General features: G+C 40.4%; 1 protein-coding gene across 1 annotated transcript in view; it reads left to right on the top strand.

The window, feature by feature from the left end:
• The window catches only part of MECOM (MDS1 and EVI1 complex locus), a 590,565-nt gene that overhangs the window by 62,629 nt on the left and 512,926 nt on the right, over positions 1-15,010 (top strand). The window lies entirely within an intron of this gene.

Raw genomic sequence — 15,010 nt, 5'->3', positions numbered from 1 at the left:
ATTGGTGGTTTATTTTGTTATTTTAGTGAATAATAAAGGTAAAATTTTAGTGTTATGCTGTGAAGGTTTTTTTGACAACACTAAACATTCATTTGTTTTTCTGTGATTTTGTTGATGCTTTCTTCATCTACCTCCTACTGTATTGGATCTTTACTAGTTTAATCTGTACAGATGCGGAGGCCTCATCTGTGGTACTTTGGATTTTCCTTCTCTTTCTATTTGTCTTGTTTTCCTCTCTTTCCCTATTGTACCACCCCACTTTTTTCTTTCAATCCCTCTACCCTCTTTTCCAAGAATGCCACCTTTATCGATTAAATGTGCCTCTTTGAACATTAGGAGCTTTAGCGTGCCAAATAAATGGCCTCACATTCTCTACTATACATGAAGACCATGCACACATCTTGCTGCTACAGGAAACTCTCTTCATGACCGACCATGCCCCGAGATTACATTCTCGATACTTTACCTATTGGCCGCATAGCACTCTGCCAGGATATGAATCTAGAGAGGCATCAATTGCTTTGCACAAGTCTCTTTAATATTCAATATCTGTTTTCTTTGTTGAAAAACCAATAAAAGTTAGATTACTCTTAATGGTAGCCGAACTGGAATTGGGCTAGGTGTTTTCACAACCAGTTTTATTACATATTCAATACGTAACATGTTTTATAGTGCAACATCAAGTCTTGTTTTAGCCATGTCCCTTTTAGTTCTATCATTGGGTATTCATTTAGACTTTTAAAAGATGTTTACCAAAAAGTTGCCTATTGACCTAAATATTTTGTTGTTTTATGAATATATATTTTCCCATAGAAAATTGATTTTAATAAGAATTATCTAGGTTTTTAACCTAGGAAGATGACCACAATTGCGATGACCGAATAACTATACCAGTCTAGAAAGAAGCATCTGCAGCACCTAATGCTAGACAACATTACAAGCAATGCTTGAAAATAATGATCAGTCTGTAGAAGGTGACTAATCATTCATGGTTCATTGTAATAACTGTCTTAATCTTACTTTTTAATTCTTCTCTTCCATTAGGAAATAAGCCAGAGAACTAAATTGGTATCACATAAAAATTAACTTTAAACTATGTATCTCATATTAATGCATATATATATATATATATATATATATATATATATATATAGATTAGTCCCTTTTATTGCCACCCATGTCATTTAATCAATCTTTTTCTCCAAACCATTGCACTGGCACGTGTAGACATGCAGACACACATAGCCAGCATTTTCTTTCATCTTGTGCTGGCCATATTTGGATCGAATAGATAGGGTTAATAAAATCAACAACTTAAATGGGCACTGTCAGATACAAAAACTTTTGGTATGTTGTAAAGCATGCAAAACCAATAGGTTTTACAATTGCTTTAATTAGAAAATTTTCAGTATTTCATACTGAAAAAGCCAGTCAAACAACTGCCCCCCTGCCTGCTTGGACACATACTAGTCCTGCTGTGTCCATGCGTCATCACCTATGTCATGGACACACTTCCTTGATTGACAGCTGTGAGCGCAGGGCTCACAGCTGGAGGAAAAACCCTCCCGCTGTCCCGCTGCTGTCAGTGAGGAGAAGCTGGGAGTTGTAGTTTTGCTAATGCTATGGGAGATGTGAGCAGACAGCATACTGAGGGAGGGGGGCGGAGACCTGCACAGTGAGGCCACACCCCCTCCCTTTGAGAGGAATTCAGACCAGTGAGCTAAATTAAAAGTGTAATAAAAAAAAAAATAAAGGAGCTAGACAATGTTTTTTTTTTTCTGGATCTAAAAGGTACGCTTTAACAGCACATACCAATATTTATCATTTATAGAAAAGCAGCAAAGTGAAATGGTAATAACAATGAGGCAGCTATTGGCCCAATGATTGTTTATCCAATAACTATTTCCCCTGCTCTCAACATAAACATGTGCACTCAGTTAGGCCAAGCATCTATGTTGAAATGCAAAATGCTAAATCCCCTTCTTTCCCATTTTACGATAAAAGGCTACCATGTAGACATGACAAAAGTTTTGGGCTCACAGCAATCTGTAGATATAGCTAGATTAAGCATGCCCTAGCACACTTCACTCCCTGGCCCGGCGCGCTCTAAATCATTGATGGAAGTTAGCTTCAATGGAGCGAGCACTGAGCTGCTGTGCACTTTACCTGGCTATATCTAAAAATCCATGGGTGTCTCAGTAAGGGAAGCCTGACAGATCAAACCTTTTGACATGTCTTTCAGACTTGTAAAAGGTTTTTTTTTTATAAATGAAAGTAACATTTTAACATCTAAAGAGTGTATTATTTAAAGGGGTACTCCTCGCCTAGACATCTAATCCCCTCTCCAAAGATTTAGGGATTAGATGTCTGACCTCTGCGATCTCTCTGCTACACCCTGCATTCGTTTAGAGTGCTGGGTGCAGCACCGGAGGCTCATGACGTCACAGGCACAGACCTCTTTTGACGTCACAGCCACACACCCTCAATGCAAGTCTATGGGAGGGGGCGTGACGGATACTACACCCCCTCGCATAGACTTGCATTGAGTGGGCGTGGCAGTGAAATCATGAGCAGTCTGTGCCTGTGATGTCATGAGCCTCTGCCCCGTATCGCCAGAAGTTCGCTCCGTGCACCGGATGTTTGGGGGTCCTGAAGCAGAGATCGCGGGGGTCCCCAGCGGCGGGACCCACGTGATCAGTCATCTTATCCCCTATGCTTTGGATAGGGGATAAGATGTCTAGGGGGGAGTCCCCCTGTAAGTTTAGGAAATTTAGTTATTATGGTTAGTGTTTTACTGATTTGATTTCACAATTTTTGGAGAAGTTAAATGACACCAATCCTAGTAACATTAGTGGTATTTGCCATACTGTTTTCATCTGTATGTAGAATACATGAAATATTAACACAGACTCTTTAGACTGTTAAATGAGCTTGACTTCTTCTGCAGCATCTTGAGATACCTTAGGAAACAAGTGTTCTAGAAACAAGGACATGCCTGGTCATGGAATTTGGAGAATTCTTGTGGAAGCGGGCCTGCTGAAAAGTTAAAAAGACACACACTGACTGAGTACAAAAGACGGAAGGAAGATGACAATCAGTTTGCAAGTTGGTTTTACGTGAAATTTCTTTGCTCTTCTAAGAATAATTTTGAAGATATTTTATCCAGGAAGTCATATGGCTTTATTTTGTGTTGCCTAGCTAGGATACAGTAATTGTTTGTTGATAAGTTAATCCAACAGGTGCAGTTCCTTTCTGGACAAGCTGAAGCTATTGTTTTGTTGGAAAAAGTGTTCAGTCCTTGTCTGAAATGTTCTGATTAATGGGAGATAAAAATGTGATTTATTCAGCGTGACACTGACTATCACGTATGAATATCATGTGGATCTGCAGGTCTGCGTAGTTCAGATGAACAGGAATGTACAGGAAACTAGTCACGTACTACTGTTTCTGGTTGTGGTAGGTTTTGGATGTCAAATATTGGAAGGCTATTGTAGCAGCCACATAAGAGTTCGAAAGGACCCCTGGTATTGGCCAATTGGCATCAGCATCATAAAAGTTTTTTTGCCTTCCACTGGATCAACACAGAAGGCAAACGGGATGGACTCCTGTTTTTTTTTTTTTTTTAAACAATTGTGGTTTTCTGTAACTTCCATCCATTTTAGTGACAAGTGAACAACCCCTCATAGTCATCTCTCTTTTGGAGGTGGAAGCCTTTTATACTTGTGATCAGTAGAATGTGCCATTAGTTACACCACCTCTGTTGATATGTCCCATTAACAATAGAGATATTTTACATTTTATGATACTTCAAAATTTTATCACAGTTGACATGCTACATCTACTGCAAAACATGTTAAGCTATTAGCGTAACACAACCTGAAGGAGCCAGAACATCTGCCTTTGATACATCTCCATACTCCCTTGTGTAGTTTTCATGTGTTTCCTATCTTATAAGTGTAGGGTGCCAATGGAAATAGGTGTGGAGCCAGTAATCGAGGGATGCTGTACAATGTGCCTAGAGCTGTGTGCTGGCACACTGCAACGACAAAATGTCGCACCAAGTGACATCTTTAACTCAAACTACATCCATATGTGTAAGTTTATTTTGTGGGCTCATGTAAAGTACATTTGAAAGAACAATAGTTTGCACCCTGTCATCCAGAACTGTTCTATTATGGGAAGAAAAAAGTTACAGTACATATTGGTATCATATAAAAATACACATTAAGAATTACCAAGAACTACCATTTAGGCTAGGGCTACATGATGACTTTGACCATGACACTGAAGATTGCCATGTCCTGCAGCAGGGATCATACTGTGTCACATCTAATAGAGGTGAATGGGGTCTGGTTGTAACCTACAAATGGGTGCGACGACAATCCTACAGGTGCAAGAAATTCTGGATCAATTTCTTGTGAAGGTTGGCGGTTACAGCCACGTGTGGGTCACAACAATGCAGCACAATTCCTGCCAAGCGGCACAATAATCTTTACCCACGTGGCCTTTGTCACTTCCCAAGTTGTATCCCTAGGATTAATCTGGGAAAGTTGGGCAATAACTTCCTTCTCAGAAACACATTGATAGGGTACGTTCACATAGGCGGATTTTGCTATCATTGAGTTCAATGGGTTCGCAGAAAATCTGTAAATCTGCCACTATTATGGATTTTCAGCGGACCCATTCAAGTCAATGGTACCAAAATCTGCAAATCCGCTGCAAAAAATTCTATACATAAATTTAAGAATAAGAGAAAATGATAAATGCCACTCACCAAATGCAGGATAAAAATGTTCATTATTTCATGAGATTAAAACATTCTGGCAGGAAGACGTTGGAGATAAAAAAAAAACAGCAAATAGTAGCGACAAACATTTCACAACCTTTGGTGCTTTGTCAAGCTCATTGAAACCTATAGTGCCGGCTACAGCATTTTTTCTTGTTTTGTTTAATTACATACATAAGAAATGTCTTGTATAACCTCAAATCCGAAACTGTGGATTGAGCAACTACAAATAGGCAAAAGATTCGGTATTTATTTTTGGACAAAATATTCTTTAATAATATGATAATATGTGAAGTAACACTTTAGAACACACTACGCCACTTGTCTTCAGTCACCTGATATATTGGGTCATAAGAGTAAATTTCAGGTGCCAGATATGAAAGTTAAATTTAATATCGTTCAGAGGCTTGAAAGTGTCTGGACGGACATGTGAGCTGATGGCCGTGGTGACGTGACCTAAGAGATGTTCTTTGGATGTCAGGATATTTATTTGGATCAGAGAGTCAGAAAGCTTTCGCTGTTCTTCATTCTTCAGTCTTGTCCATCGAACTGAACCGATGAGTGACAGTCCATGCCTTTCAGCTTCTGCAGTGATTTTTTTATTCAATGGTTGGCAGTCAGAGGCATTCTTGAGGAGCTGGAAAGTTGCCATGAACAGGAATTACAGAACAATTACTGTGTGAAACTTAAGATAACAGTTTGTTTCACATGGTAGAATTGCTTTGTGATGCAATAAAATTATCTGTTCAGTGCTAGATTAACATTATGTGAAAAAATAAAATTAGAGCTGATTTTATCTTGCCAGCAGGAAAAGAGCTGGTTAAATCATATCGTTACTTGGGTTATTTTATATACCCTATTTTTCGCCGTATAAGACGCACTTTTTCTTCCCCAAAACTGGGGGGAAAAAGTCGGTGCGTCTTATACGGCGAATACACCCCTATCGCGGCGGTCCCTGCGGCCATCAACGGCCGGGACCCGCGGCTAATACAGGACATCACCGATCATGGTGATGCCCTGTATTAACCCTTCAGACGCGGCGATCAAAGCTGACCGCCGCATCTGAAGGTAAAGTGACACTAACCCGGCTGTTCGGGACTGCCGCGATTTCACCTCTGCGGTCCCAAACAGCCCCGACTGAATAGCCGGGTTAGTGCTTACAGGACACCGGAAGGGACCTTACCTGCCTCCTCGGTGTCTTCTCCGTTCAGGGATCCCCTGTATGGCCGGCGCTCTCCTTCCTCGTCATCACGTTGCCGTGTACGTGCGTCGGCGTGCGTAACGACGTGATGATTGCGACGGAGAGCGAGGATACCCGGCCGGCAGCAGAGACGTTCCGGAGCGACGGGGACACGGCGACAGCGATGGTGCGACATCCAGGGCAGCGGTGACAGGTCCGGAGCGGTGGGGACACGTGAGTATTACCTCCTATAGAGTGGTCTATCAAGAGTGGTCTTCAATCTGCGGACCTCCAGATGTTGCAAAACTACAATTCCCAGCATGCCCGGACAGCCGTTGGCTGTCCGGGCATGCTGGGAGTTGTAGTTTTGCAACATCTGGAGTTCTGCAGGTTGAAGACCACTATTGGGTTCAAAATCTTTAATTTTTTAGATTTTGCACCTAAAAATTGGGTGCGTCTTATACACCGGTGCGTCCTATAGGGCGAAAAATACGGTATATCATACTCTGGTAAAGTCTTGAGTAACATACAGCATGGGTAGGCTGCATTCACACATGGTGGAAATGCAGCAGATTTTCTGTTCACATTCAGTCCTTAAAGGGGTACTTTGGTGGAAAACTATTTTCTTCACATCAACTGGTGCCAGGAAGTTAAACAAATTTGTAAACTACTTCTATTTAAAAATCTTAATCTAGTACTTATCATCTGCTGTATACTACAAAGGAAGTTGTATAGTTATTTTCTGTCTGACCACAGTGCTCTCTGCTGACACCGCTGTCCATGTCAGGAACTGTCCAAAGCAGGAGAAGTTTGCTGTGGAGATTTGCTTGTACTCTGGACAGTCCCTGACACAGACAGAGGTGTCAGCAGAGAGCACTGTGGTCAGACTAAAAGAATTACAGTTGTACACTTGAAAAAAACTGAGCAATTACTACTGAAACATTAAATAATCTTTAATAATATCAGATAAACATCTACACACAAGGAACATCAGGATATTAAAAACATGTACTAGTGGGACCGGATGATAATATTAATATTGCACACAGTAATCAATAAACCAAAATATAATCACACATGATTGTAGAATAGGGTGAGAAGGGGAAAATAGGTAGAAAACGGGTATTGCTTTATGCCCAATGTTCCACTAAAAATAATATAAACCCAGAGTGGAGTGCACTATATTGTATGGGCTAATATGCTTCCTACATTAAAGTGCCTCTGCAGATAACAGTAAACAATAAGAGTTCAATAAGTAAAGGACCCATATTGCACCCAGTCACCTCTCGTTCCGACGCACGTTTTGTCAGAATGACTTTCTCAAGGAACGTATATTGGGGCTACCATGTCTTCTTTATACATGCCACTAACTATCAGGATTAGCGCCACATGTGGCGGGGGTTGCACATGGTGGCGCATGCGCCAGGTCCCGGAACGGGAAGCACTCACATCACCTGCGGCATCACGGCCCCAATGCACAAGACCTGGACATGTCACATCCGGACCTGCGCATTGCGCCTACGGACGCCCGGAGGATGCGGCTCCCTGCCCGGGCTTCCCCACGCATGTGCACAGCGCAACCCACACCACGATATTGATCCGCTGCTGCCATCTAATGGAATTACTAAATAGTGCATTTCAATCCCCATATGCCCATACATTGTATTCCAAAGTGCAAAGTGAAAATTTAAAATGTGGAAAGATTAATACTGATTTGATACTACAATAATAATTTAAAAAAAAGAAGATAGATGAGATATATATATATATATATATATATATATATATATTATATATATTCTAGTGACAGTTAAAAAATACTTGTGAATATCTAAATACATATATATATATATATATATATATATATATATATATATATACACACACACACACACACATATATATATATATATATATATATATATATATATATATATACACATATAATTATACTCATGGTGCAAAAATACTGTGACTGTTATCCAAAATTCATAATTTGTGATGTCTATAAAGATTCATAATAGTATCATAATATTAGTTTTTTTCCATGGGGTCTCATAAAATCATTTAATACTAATGATGCAACATGATTTGAAAATACCTATTGATAAAATACTATCAATTGCAGACTAAATCTATTCCGTGAATATGTGCACAACCTAACCTACCCCTAATAGGCGGTATATAATCCCCCATGATTATAACAAAATATTATTGTAATATATATAACTTATAAGTATAAGTTGTGATGCATTATAACAATCATCAAAATGCACAAAATGAACAATAAGGTGCATTCTTTAGATTAAATATTATATGTACAAAATAGTGCAAAATAACATAATAAGTGCTTTGTGGAATTAATCATAAAAGAAGATATATAAATGGGTGAGAGGAAATAGAAAAGGGGGAAGAGAAACAGGAAAAATGGGGGGGGGAGGGGAGGGGTGTTGAAAAGTGAGGAAAGAAGAGGGGTGAAAGAGAGGGGAAAGTGGATGGAGAATGATAATTAAAATAAAATAATATGAATTAGATAGGGCACTTAGGAAAAATAATAGAACAAGATAAAGCTGCGGTGATTTTTTTTCTCTTTTGTAGTGGCGCCAATTCTTAAAGAGTTCTTCATCACATCTTCGTTGGCAATCATAGAATGGAATGAAGAGTATGTCAAAGTCATATAATATATATTAACTAAAAACATAAAAAAGAAGAAAAGATAGCATTAAAATCATAAACGGACACAATGCAAAATACTTTATCACCATACATCTATAAAAATGCCATGAAGCTCAATTGTTCATTCAGGCCTACAGGTGCCATAGTACCCAAAGTTGCAAGGATTTTCTTTTAGTCTCCTCCTCTAATACCTAGGTTCAGCTTCTCAATACCTTTAATCTTTAATTTTGTGGGGTCACATTGGTGTTGAAGTTTAAAATGTTTGAGTAAAGTTTTTAAAGTTGATATGTCATCAGTCTCCCTAGCTGTCAGTATGTCCCGCACATGCTCCCTTGTTCTTACCCTAAGTTCTCTAGAGGTTAAACCTATATAAATTTTCTTACATGTGCACATTGCGTAATAAATTATGTAAGAGCTACTGCATGAGACATACTGGCGGATAGGGAAACTGCGTTACCCATCTGCTAATGTAAATTCTGTTGCCCTTTTAATATTGCAACATGCCCGACAGTCCCCACAGTAAAAACACCCCACTCTCGGACCTCATGAACTAAATCGGTTTGTCACCATAGCCACATAGTGCTCCTTACCAACGTGTCACGTAAATTTCTGTTACGCCTAGCTGTCATCTGTGCTTTTTTTAGGATTACTGTAGCAACTTGCGGGTCTGTCTGTGGAATACCCCAATTGTCCAGCAAACATTTACAAACTGATTCCATTCACAATTGTACATTGAGCCGAATCTCATAATATCTGGAAATTTTAAATAATTTGTCTTCATACCTTTAAAGGGGTACTCCGGTGCTTAGACATCTTATCCCCTATCCAAAGGATAGGGGATAAGATGCCTGATCACGGAAGTCCCGCTGTGGTCGCTGGTAATCAGACCCGGAGTGAACACGCTCCGGGGACTGATTACAAACGGGGTGCTGCGTGCAAGATCACGGGGGTCCCCAGCGGCGGGACTCCTGCAATCAGGCATCTTATCCCCTATCCTTTGGATAGGGGATAAGATGTCTAAGCACCGGAGTACCCCTTTAAGGAGATCTTCCCTTCGGGTATGTCGTGCTCTCTGATAAGCTTTTCTCACATTTTGATTGCTGTAACCTCTCTGTAAGAATCTTTCTTTTAGTAACTTGCTTTGTCTTTAAAAATTTTGATCTGAGGAACAGTTTTTTCGGATCCGCAAAAATTGACCGGTTGGTATTGCCCTTATGGTGGAAGGAGCATGTGCAGAGCTTGCGTGCAGCAAAGAATTGGTAGCTGTATTTTTTCTAAAGACATCTGTTGAGAGAAATCCACTGTCATTCTTATTTATCTGTACGTCATGAAAATCTAGGGACTGCTGACTGTATTTATAAAGTAATTTCACATTGATCTGATTGTCATTGAGACTCTCCATAAATTGTTCTAATTGGGACACCGACCCCTGCCCATAAAATAAAACATCATCAATGTACCGAATCCAGCACTGCACATGGTCAGCCGCCGGTACACCCCCCCCCCAAGTATTACAGTACCATGAATGTGGATAAGATATTTGAGATATGGCAAATCTCATCCACATGCAGTGGAAAAGTTCTGCTTGCAAATTTACCTGTTGGGTGGATTTTTAAATCTGCAAAATTGTCAACGTTTGGGGGGAAAATTGTCATGACTGGGCTGGGAAGGAGTGCACACTATTCTTGCCCACTCCCCTATCCCTGCCTACTTTTTACGTACCCGCTGTAGGCAACGGGTCCATAACCACAGTGACAGTCCCTCCCTTGACAAGTGAGGGGAGTCAGCTGTCAAAATAATAAAATACAATAAAACAGACACAGGTCAAGGTACAGTAGGGAGCGGACAGACTAACAGAAGCAAAACTAGGACACTCACACAATAAGTCAAAGTCCACTATTCGCGTTAAAAACCAGTAGTTGTCAAAGTACAAAATCGCTAATACCAGAGAAGAGTCAGAGAGAGGTTCCAAAGAGTCAAAATGCCAGATATACAGATTTAGTAGAAAGCTAGCTAGGAGTACAAACTGAGCCCTTTAGCAGGCAAAGACTGGGAGTAGACTGACAGCTTATATGGAGCCAGAGCAGGTGCTCCAATCAAGGTCAGCTGACCTGTCCAGAAAGCCGGGCATAACCCAGCAACAAAAAACAACAAAGAACCTGTCAGAACCTTTTAACCCTATAGGTTCTGACAAAAAGAGCTGAGATTTGTTGTGGATTTTCCCCACTGACTTCAATGATGAAGTAAAAATGTACAAACAAATGCTAGTGCTGTGGATTTTAAATGGAAGAAGTTTGGAACAACCAGGACTCTTCCTAGAGTTGGCCGCTCCACTAAAGATCCACACATTTCTAAAGATCCTGGAGTTTCAAAAAAGCTCTCAGACCTTGAGGGCTCTGTGAGAAACTAGATTTTCTTGTTTTATGAAGCCAAGATTGAACGTTTTTGCCAAAACCAGGTACTCCTCACCGTTTCACATATTTGTTTAATTTAGTTTACATTTTATATTTTTTAATCGGGGGGGGGGGGGGGGGGGGGGAAGGAAGTGATTTAAAATGTTATTTAGTGTAGGGTTTAATCACATTTATTACTAACAATTTTTTGGTAAATTTTGTAATTTCCCATAGGGCAGTTAATTCCAGTTGTAAGGCTTTCTGGGCATGCTGAGAGTTGTAGTTTAGTAACATCTGCAGACACACTATTAAATAAATAATTGCCTTATGGGAACTATGCAGATACTGATCAGTGCTATGCTATAGGATCCTATAGCACAGCACTGATCAGTGTTATCGGCACTCCATTACTACAGCCTGCTAAGGCTGCAACATTATTGGAGCGCCGATAGGACAAGCCGGAGGCAGGTAGGGAACCTCTGCTCGCCCCCTCAGCTGATCGAGACCCTGCAGGTTTTGCCGCAGGTGTCCTGATCAGCTCCACTGAGCTATCGGCATATGTTTTAGGCATTTTAGATGCCATGATCAACATTGATCATGGCGTCTAAAGTGTTAATTCCAGACATCACACGGATTGGTGATGTCTGGCATCAGCCAGTATGAAGAGAGCTATCTTCATACACCCGCAACACGATCGTGCCATTTATTAACGGCGTCCAGCCATAGGTGGGGTTAAGTCACCACCTCCTCCCAGCACTGAGCACTGCTGGAAGGAGGAATACTGAGAATCATGCTGGAGGGGCCAGGCCGCGGTGAGGGAAGCTGTGCAGAGGAAGCTAAGCCTTTAGCCGCCACTGGGAACGAAGTCAGAGTTGGCGGCTCCTGTGCTGCGTGGCCCAGCCTCTCCAGCATGAGACTGGAAGCTGGAAATGCTTAGGTAAGAGCCGTCAGAAAGCAAGGAAAAAGTTTGCTTTTGTGTGCGGTATTTTTATAGTCACTATGATAAATTCAATACCACTGCAATGTGATATTGGGCAAACTTCCGTACGTAGTGGTCAACAAGATTTTTGCTTTTGCTTGGGTTCTGTCAAAAAGTCGCAGGATAATTTGCTTTTGCGCATTTGCGACAATTTATGCGACAGAGATAAGCAAAAAAACACCACTACCTGCTTTGATAAAATCCCCTCTATATTATGAACTACACTAACTTTACAGCCCCTGTAGCATAGTCAAATAAAAAAATTCCTGGAATACCCCTTTAATGTCTTTTACCCTCTTAAGGACCAAGGACGTACCGGAACGTCCTGATTCCACTCCCGTACTATAACGTCTATTAACCCTTTAGACACAGCATTCAAAGTTGATCGCCGCTTCTAAAGTGAAACTAAACTACCCCCGGCTAGCTCAGCGGGCTGTTCGGGATCACTGCGGCATCCCGAACAGTTGTAGGGCCGCAGGAGGATCCCTTACCTTGCCTCCTGTTGTCCGATCGCCGAATGACTGCTGAGTACCTGAGATCCAGGCATGGGCAGTCAAGCGGCAGAATCATTAATCAATGGTTTCCTTTGAGAAACCATTGATCAATGTAAAAGATCAGTGTGTGCAGTGTTATAACGTACGCGCAAAAAAAAATTCAAAGTCCAAAATAGTGTATTTTTGGTTACTTTTTATATAATGAATAAAAAGCGATCAATATGTAAATGGTACCGCTAAAAACTTCAGATCACGTTGCAAAAATTGAGCTCTCATACCGCCCCATATGAGGAAAAATAAAAAAGTTATAGGGGTCAGAAGATGACAATTTTAAACATATACATTTTCCTGCATGTAGTTATGATTTTTTCCAGAAGTAAGACAAAATCAAACCTATGTAAGTAGGGTATCATTTTAATAGTATGGACCTACGGAATAAAGAAAAAGTGACATTTTTACCGAAAAATTTACTGTGTAGAAACGAAAGCCCCCAAAACTTACAAAATTGTGTTTTTTCTTCAATTTTGTCGCACAATGATTTTTTTTTTCCGTTTCGTCGTCGATTTTTGAGTAAAATGACTGATGTCATTACAAAGCAGAATTGGTGGTGCAAAAAATAAGCCATCATATGGTTTTTTTAAAGTTAAGGAGGAAAAAATGAGAGTGCCAAAACATTAAAATCTCTGGTCCTTAAGGGGTTAATAGCCCAGGGTCCTGACATGAACCAAATAGAACATCTCATGAGAGACATGAAAAGGGCTTCAACTTACGGTACCATACAACCTGATAGCACTTTAAAGGATCTGCAGAGAAGAATCACAGAAAATTCCCAAATCCAGGTTTGTAAACCATGTGGTATCATACCCTAGAAGAATGGAGAATGCCAAAGATTCTTCTTTTATGGAGTAAAGGGTATGAATACATGATATTTTTATTTTAGCACAAGGTTGCAACATAACAAATGTGAAAAAAGTGAAAGGATCTGAAGACTTTCCGAATGTCATGGCTTGGCTAGTTGTGTCCCCTTCTGTATCTTCTAACATATCAATAATGACTGCTTTACATGAAAGAATAATCAATTTTTCCCAGGCAGTCAGGAAAGCAGCAATATATAGCATTCTTTCTTCATGTGTTGTGTAAATTGCTATACACAGTATTGTACATTGTACAGTACATTTCCTATCTGATGCAATTCTCTAGAGGAAATATAGCAGGCACTGCAGAAAGAATTGTCCCTCTCATAATGGAGCTACAGATATGGTGTATTGTACTATATTGATTGTTTACATGGCCTTCTTAACCCTAGACAACAATCAAAACACATTCACTTCCTATGGTTTAGCCTATGTCGTGACCATGTGGCAAGTGTCAACATCCTCCAGAACATTAACAAGAAACTTTGTTAAAAGGAAAAAAAAATGATCAGAGGAGTTCACGATGTATGAAGAATTATCCTCGTTCAATGGGATGTAATATTAGGATGTGAATTCAACGGAATATTTAGTATCAAATAATATATTACAAGAGGCATTTTATGTTCCATATATGACCATTAAACGGTGTTCCAACCTAAGATCGAGGGCCCCTGGATCCTGCTGACCTGCATGCAGAAGGCACAGATGGTCGGAAACCTAAAAACATCCACGGGCAACTTAAGGCTGTATTCACAACATGATTCTGGGATATGGTAGCCAGATCCCACAGGAGAATTTGAAATCCGCCTGCTATCATACTCTCACCGCACCTACGCTGCACCTTATTCGTTTCAATGAGGTGGACTGAGTCAGCTAGTGACTCTGGTCAGCTCATTTTTGGACTGTATCCATTTTTGTTGCTGGACTGAAAAGCATGGTCTACTGTGCTTACAGTCTGGCTACAAAAACTGATATGGTCCAAAAATTTGCCAACCGGAATCCCTAGCTGACTTTGTCTGACACTGAAATGAATGGGAGTTGGCACGGGTCTAGAGGGGATACAGCAGGAGCTGGTTTGCAAATTCTCCTGAATCCGGCTGCCTTATCCCTGAATCATGATTGGTTGCAATGGGTAAACTGGTAAACTTTTCTCTGCACATGTTTTAACAAATCTCCCCCATATATTTATAGACAGGGTCATGACAAATCATAGCAAAGCTTTCTTTTTCCTGGGGCAAAAATTCCATACTCTACCCATGTCCTATGTCTATTTACGTATATGCCAAGGTATAATGGTTTATTGACTTGGTACCCAGCACCCGGGGCACATGCCCTGCCAGCCTTAATGTACTGAATACTGAAGCCCAGTCTGTGTTGTGATCAGTGTTAACTCACCTTAGGTTCCTATGTATGTCAGTGGGTAAGAGGATGAATGGCGATTTCTACTATCTGCATAGAGGCCTTATATTTATTGTATTATCTGTTACCAGAAGAGGTCACCACTAAGTACAATCTTTACGGAGGATGAATGCTGTAAATCTGCTCTCTGTGTGGTCCTTCCTGCCGTTTCTCTCCAGTTCTCATCTGT

This window comes from Hyla sarda, chromosome 3 (genome assembly GCF_029499605.1).
Source record: "Hyla sarda isolate aHylSar1 chromosome 3, aHylSar1.hap1, whole genome shotgun sequence".
Taxonomy (NCBI): domain Eukaryota; kingdom Metazoa; phylum Chordata; class Amphibia; order Anura; family Hylidae; genus Hyla; species Hyla sarda.
This window is presented reverse-complemented; position numbering and strand designations above follow the sequence as displayed.